Source organism: Marmota flaviventris, chromosome 4, assembly GCF_047511675.1.
Source record: "Marmota flaviventris isolate mMarFla1 chromosome 4, mMarFla1.hap1, whole genome shotgun sequence".
In the NCBI taxonomy this organism is placed as follows: domain Eukaryota; kingdom Metazoa; phylum Chordata; class Mammalia; order Rodentia; family Sciuridae; genus Marmota; species Marmota flaviventris.
In genome coordinates, this window is record NC_092501.1 from 33,311,478 (window position 1) to 33,317,908 (window position 6,431).

The 6,431-nt window shown below is 39.1% G+C and overlaps 1 non-coding gene across 1 annotated transcript; it reads left to right on the forward strand.

The window, feature by feature from the left end:
- Nucleotides 1–6,097: 6,097 nt before the first annotated feature.
- Nucleotides 6,098–6,201, forward strand: LOC114096497 (U6 spliceosomal RNA). Its single transcript, XR_003583439.1, has one exon. It is a non-coding gene; the product is annotated as a U6 spliceosomal RNA (small nuclear RNA).
- The last annotated feature ends 230 nt before the right edge of the window (nucleotides 6,202–6,431 follow it).

Genomic DNA, 6,431 nt, shown 5'->3' on the forward strand with positions numbered 1-6,431 from the left:
GACACCTGCTATTCCCTTTGGAATTCTCTTCCCTTCTTTTTACATCCGACTAACCTCTAATTACTATTCAGATACAATTATTATTCAGATCTTAGTTTGATGGATAAGCTCAGATACGCAGATTATGAAAACTTAGTTTGCTATACATTTAATCTCTGTTGTGAGCATCCATTTTCATTTGAGAGATAACCACTTGACCTTGGCCACTTAAGGATTCCCCTCTTGCCCAGGGTAGCACCAAGTTCTGGCATCATTTGTAGGCAGAGGCCAGGGTGGGAGCAGATGGAATGCTTGGTACCTGATTGCAGGCATTTGCTAGGAAGTCCTTTCTTCTTACCTGGTCTTTAGTTATTAATCCACATAGGTCCCATACGAGCTATCCCTTCTTTCCAAGTACGACCTCTGTTGGGTCTCGGGCTTTCTCAGCTCACCTTTGTGCCTTCTTAGGAGCTGCAGAACTCCAGTGTTCCACATCATACCAGGCCTCCAGAAAATATACGGGGCCATCACTGCTCTGCACTGTGTCTGGGTTGTTTTAATTCACAAGTGTTATCCACTGTCCCACACATAGCTGGGTATATTAGGGACTCTAATGAAGATGTCTTAGCTGCCTTTGCTCAGGTCAGCACAGATTTCTAGTCTGAGATTTTGCTTCCAATCCCCCCAGTTCTTCCTCTGAGTGTAGAACCCCAAACCTGTTTAATTTCTACTGTTCACCACCTCCCCCCAGGCTCTACTGGAGAGAGACAGCTTAAGTCTTCTCTGCATTTAGAGCCCCCAAACCCATCTAGTATTTCTGCACCTTTCTTTCCTCATGCCCTGACAGCCCAGAGGAGAAGCAGGGAGAGGCAGTGTTCCTCTTTTTGAACCAAACAGAACCAATCTACTCACAGGCTGAGGCCAGGGAAACTTTATCTAGTCTGAAGGTAGAGGAAGGAAGTGGGTTGGGGTAAGGAAATGGAAAAGGGGAAAAGAGAGAGAACAGGAATAAAGAAACAAAATCAAGAATGAACAAAGTGAAGTTTTAAGTTTTTGTGAATAGCAAGAATGACTTTCTATACTTTTCTCATCCACTGGCAAAATTCTAGAAATGCTCATTTAATGTATCTTTTACCAGTGGGAAAACTGTGGTCAGTACGAGTTAGCAAGACTTCACTAACTAAATTACTTTTATTCATTTTTTGATGGTTTATGAAGTTGGAGGATCAAGACAATGCTGAAGACAGTGTTAGGAATTTCAGCCAAACACAGGGAAAGCAGTGGTCACTAGGCGTCAGCAAGAAGAACCAGTAGCATCACTACCAGTTACTTTGATGCATATTGTTTTATTTACTTCTAAAACAATCCTCTAAGTGAAGAAATGAAATACAGACATATTGTGATTGTCAACTACAGTCCTACATAACTAAAGAAACTGAATTACAGGCAGATCTTACACTTTCCTTAAGGTTACTTGGCTGATGTTTCAGCTAAAACTCTTGGTTGTAAATGACACCTAAATCCTACTCAAACTGAATGTTTTAACTATCTATTGCTGTGGAATACACTGCTTCATAATCTAATGGCTTAAGATAACAATGATTTTATTTGTTTGCAATTGGGCAGGATTCAGTGGCTGGAGGACCCACTTGGAACATAGCTACTCCTCCGGCTGACAACTTTGGCCTTCTGCTGGGAGCCTCAGTTCTTGTGGTCAGCTAAGTTCCACGGTTCTTTTCATGGCCTTTCCATATGGTTGGCTTGAGCTTCCTCACAGCCCAATAGTCTCAGGGTAATTAGGTTTCTACAGGAGCTGGAACCTTAAGGCCTATGCCCAGAACTTGCATGATGTTATTTCTTCACAGTTTATTGGTTAGGATGAGGCAGAGAGCCAGCCCAGACTCAAAGAGAAGAGACTAACATGGGTCTCAACACCAGGAGACATGGTTCATTTGGGGTCACTAAGGTAATGGGCTAGGGATTTTATTGCCTCATATTTCAGGCATACCCAGCAGTAGAACTGGCTTAGGCAGGTCAAAAGTCAGGTTCAAAAGTTTAAGCTTCTCTTTGCCTTTCACTGCTACTTCCTTCATGTTGACACCACTCTCGGGCTCCTTGCCAACTGTGGCAAGACAGCCACCATATTTTGACTTCAAGCAAACTTGTGAGATCATCCTTCCACCCATGGACTCATACTGTGACTCAGAGGATAGATATGCAAATTGGCTAATCAGGGCTATCTATTCACCTTTGGCACATGCTTTTGGTTAACTACCCACCTGACAATATTTCCCAACTCTCCTCCCTATTGATTGAGAGTCTGAAAAAAGCTCTCAATTTCTCCATTTCCTTTCTAACTAGGGACATCCATGTGACTGAGTAAGACCAGTGAGGTCTTTGAAAGGGGAGTTAATGTTTTTGATTTCCACAGAAGATTTTTCTTCTCTAGTTAAAGGAGAAACCAATCTTTATGTACACTCTTTCTCTCCACCAACAACTTTCTGCTTTGACACAAATATGTATGATGAAGAGTCTCTCCGCCTGGGTTACATTAAGCTCCATTAGGACAGGAACCTGTTTTTCTCACTGTTGTATTCCGAATATCTGGTTTATTACTTGGTACAAAGCAAGGGTATAATAAATATTTGTTGGATCTTGAAAGAATTCACTGGAAATGTCCAAGGGGATTTAAACCCCACGCCATAGGAGAAACATTGAAAGTAAATTGAGGTTTAGATAGAAAAGACTCTCTGGGAACATGAGTTCTTTTCAAACATTTAATGGGTTGTCATGTGAAAAATGGAAGAGACTCATTATGGACACTTCCAAAGGTAGGTGAAAGCTACCACTGACTGGTGGAAGTTCTGAGGTGACAGATTTTATCTCACTTAAACGAAAAACTCTGTAAAAACTAGGAACTTTTTACAATGGAAGAGAGTACCTAAGATGGGAGTAAGTGCTGGAAGATCACTCGCTGGGAATATGCCAAAAAGGAATAAAAATTGGATAATGTGTAGGATCAGATGGCTTTTATGGAATTTTGAGGTTATGATTCTATGATCTCAGATTTATGGTACTTACGTAAAATTAAAACATAAAACAAAAAAGTGTGATTTTTTTAAAAAGCAGATTTATTTATTTTTCTTTAAATATTTATTTATTTATTTTTCACATCTTCATACATGTATTTTGTATAATGATGACCATCTCCTTCCATCATCCTTGCTATTCCCCTTCTCCTTCCCTTTCCCTCTCACCCCTATTCCCTATTTAGAGGTAATCTTCCTCCCATTCTCTCCCTCCCTACCCCACTTTGAGTCACCCCACTTACATCAGAGAAAGTGTGACTCTTAATTGGCACTAAGCAAGCAAGGTCTATCAACTCTGGGGTTGTAGGAGAAGGAGGAGGTGAAGTTAGGAGATTCCTGCAAAGGTAGTTCCAACTTTATGACAAAAGTGAATCAGACAGAAGCAACAGAGAGAAGTAGGTGGAAAATGTGATGAGCTTGGAGTTCCAGCTGTCACACCTTGCAGTTTGGTTTTATGAGCCAATAAGTCCTCTGTTTTTTTTTTTTTCCATAGGAGTTCAAACTACATTTCTGTCACTTACAATCAAAATTCTGACCTTTCTGGACTTCCCTGTTCTGGTTAGTGACACTCCCACTGGGAAGTCGCCAAGCTGGGAAGTCTCCAAGTCTTCTTTTCCTTGCTTCTACAAGTCCTGTCAATCACCATGTCCTAAGAATTCTTCTCTCACCCAGCCAAGAAGTTGAACATCCTAAAATACTGCTTTGGACCAGTTACTTGCTCTAAAGCCTCTAAAAATATGAATCTTCTTCAAATTTTGTTATGATTATAGAATGATAGGTGGAAAGATTTCATAGGATGCCTTCAAACTAATTGGTTGATTTTTTCCACCATAGATTTCCCCTGCCTTGAATGTCCTTCTCCTGCCTACTACCCCCACGAATCTCACCCTTCCTTCCAAGTCTGGCTTAAGTCTACCTTCTTTTTTATTTATTTATTTATTTATTTATTTATTTATTTATTTATTCTTTAGTTGTCAATGGACTTTATTTTGTTTATCAATTTGTGATGTTCAGGATTAAACCCAGTGACTCACCCATTGAGGCAAGCGCTCTACCGTTGAGCCACAACCCCAGCCCTTAAATCTACCTTCTTTTTATTTATTTTTTAGGTGTACTTGGACACAATACCTTTATTTCATTGATTTTTATGTGGTGCTAAGGATCAAACCCAGGGCCTTACACATGCTAGACGAGCGCTCTGCTGCTGAGCCACAACCCCAGCTCCAAGTCGACCTTCTTTAGGAGGTTTTTTCCCTAAGCATTCATCCCAAGTCAAAATAATTTCCTCTCTTGGACTCTTGGAGTATTTTGTCTCCTCCAGTCATTTGCCAACTTAATTATATATAAATCTTATTTTTATAATTAGATTGAATTAATTAATTAATCCTAATTAACTAAATTGATTCTAATAAATTGAATATGAGGATGGTGGCGTATGCATCCTGCATCCTCCACAATTGCTGTACACAGTATGTTTACTTATTCATTAATTCAGTTCATCCACCAAATAGTTATTGGATGTCTGCTATTATGTCAGGAATTATTCTGGGCTCTGTGAATACAATGGTAAGTGTACAAATGGAAGAGGCCTACTCTCGGTGAATTTATAGTCTAGTGGAACCAAAACAAAAAATAAGTTATCAGGAACAACCAAATCTAAAAATATAACAATATCTGTTAAGCTATAATGAATAGCCATATATTAAAAATATAGGGAGCGATATTGGCCAAATTATATTGTTATAGTGTGTGCATGTATGAATATGAAACAAGTCCCATCATTATGTACAACTATAATGCACCAATAAAAAAATGTGGAAAGAGAAAAAGAAATCACACATACAAAAAACACAAATATAATCAATAACTAAAGGCATGTATAATATGTGCAGTGGTGATAAGTGCCATGGAAAAAAAGCAGAGTTTGGAAGTTACAAGGATGCAGTAATAGATATTGGTTGAACTTTTTTCTTTACATAGATTTTTATGTTGTTTCATTAACTTTGCAAATTTATTTGATGAGGTTTGACCCTCTTTTTATCGTATTTGTGAAATCCATTCATTTTCAATATGTCCTCTAGTCATTTAAATTTTATTTTAAACCTGTAATTAATCACTTCTCTGACATTTTATTAAATGTTCCCTAAAAATGGTTCTAAAATCCCAAAGAGCAAAGGTTGTGAGTCCAAATACTCCTGGGGCTAGGATGTGGGGAAACAGGAACAGGAAGCCTGGTTACCAGGCAGGGCTCCAGGCCTGTGTTGCTAGATTTTTTTCAAGTGAAACCAGAAATCAGATTTTTAGATCTGCTAACTAATCATATTTAAAAATGCCTCATGCAGGCCAAACAAGACAACTCTGAACTGAGTCTGGCCTACAGGCTTTCCGATTGTAATTTTTGGCATAGAGAACACCGCCCTGCCCACCCTTGCTGCCATCCAACCCTGATCATTCCTGCTTTCCTTGGACACTTGCTTTAATCAAAAGGGTAGATTTCACTAATATTATTATGTTCAAACCTGGTTTTAACTGCCAGTAACTCAGGGATGGACAGACTGGCTACAATAGCTCAACTAATGTGTTTTCGATGACCACATCTCACATTCCTTAGTCCAAGTATCCTTTAAGTGGGATCAGAAAATTAATGCTTCAGAAGGCAGTTTGCAGGGGTGAGGTGTGAATGTCCTATAATTTACCTTCCCCCCTTCTTTGGCTTTTTTTTTTTTGGTGCTGGGGATCAAACCCAGGGCCTTGTGCATGCGAGGCAAGCACTCTACCAACTGAACTATATCCCCAGCCCCTCCTTTGGCATCTTTATAGATGGTTGCTGAGGTTCATCACAGCCTTGCTGTAGGCAGGCAGCTCACTGCCCACCAGCAGTAGGTCCACCCAGGAATGAGTGTGTCTACCCATGGACACAGGACAGCATGTAGCACTTAAAACTCACCTGCAAGGATCCTGAGCTTGTAGGACAGGACAAAATAAGGCTACTCTGTCAAAATTATAGAATCAGAAAGTAGAATGGTGTTGTGCTCGCTTCAGCAGCATATATACTAAAATTGGAATGATACAGAGATTAGCATGGCCCCTGTGCAAGGGTGACACGCAAATTCATGAAGCATTCCATATTTTTACATGTATAAAGGCATGAATTGGCGTGAACATACTCTACATACAAAGATATGAAAAATTGTACTCTATGTGTATAATAAGAATTGTAATACATTCTGCTGTCATGTATTTAAAAAATAAAATCAATAAAACTAAAATAGTAATAATAATAATAATAATAATAATAATAATAGGCATTTTTCAGGGAGATATTTGGGACTATACAAATATCCTATTTCTTATCAAACTGTC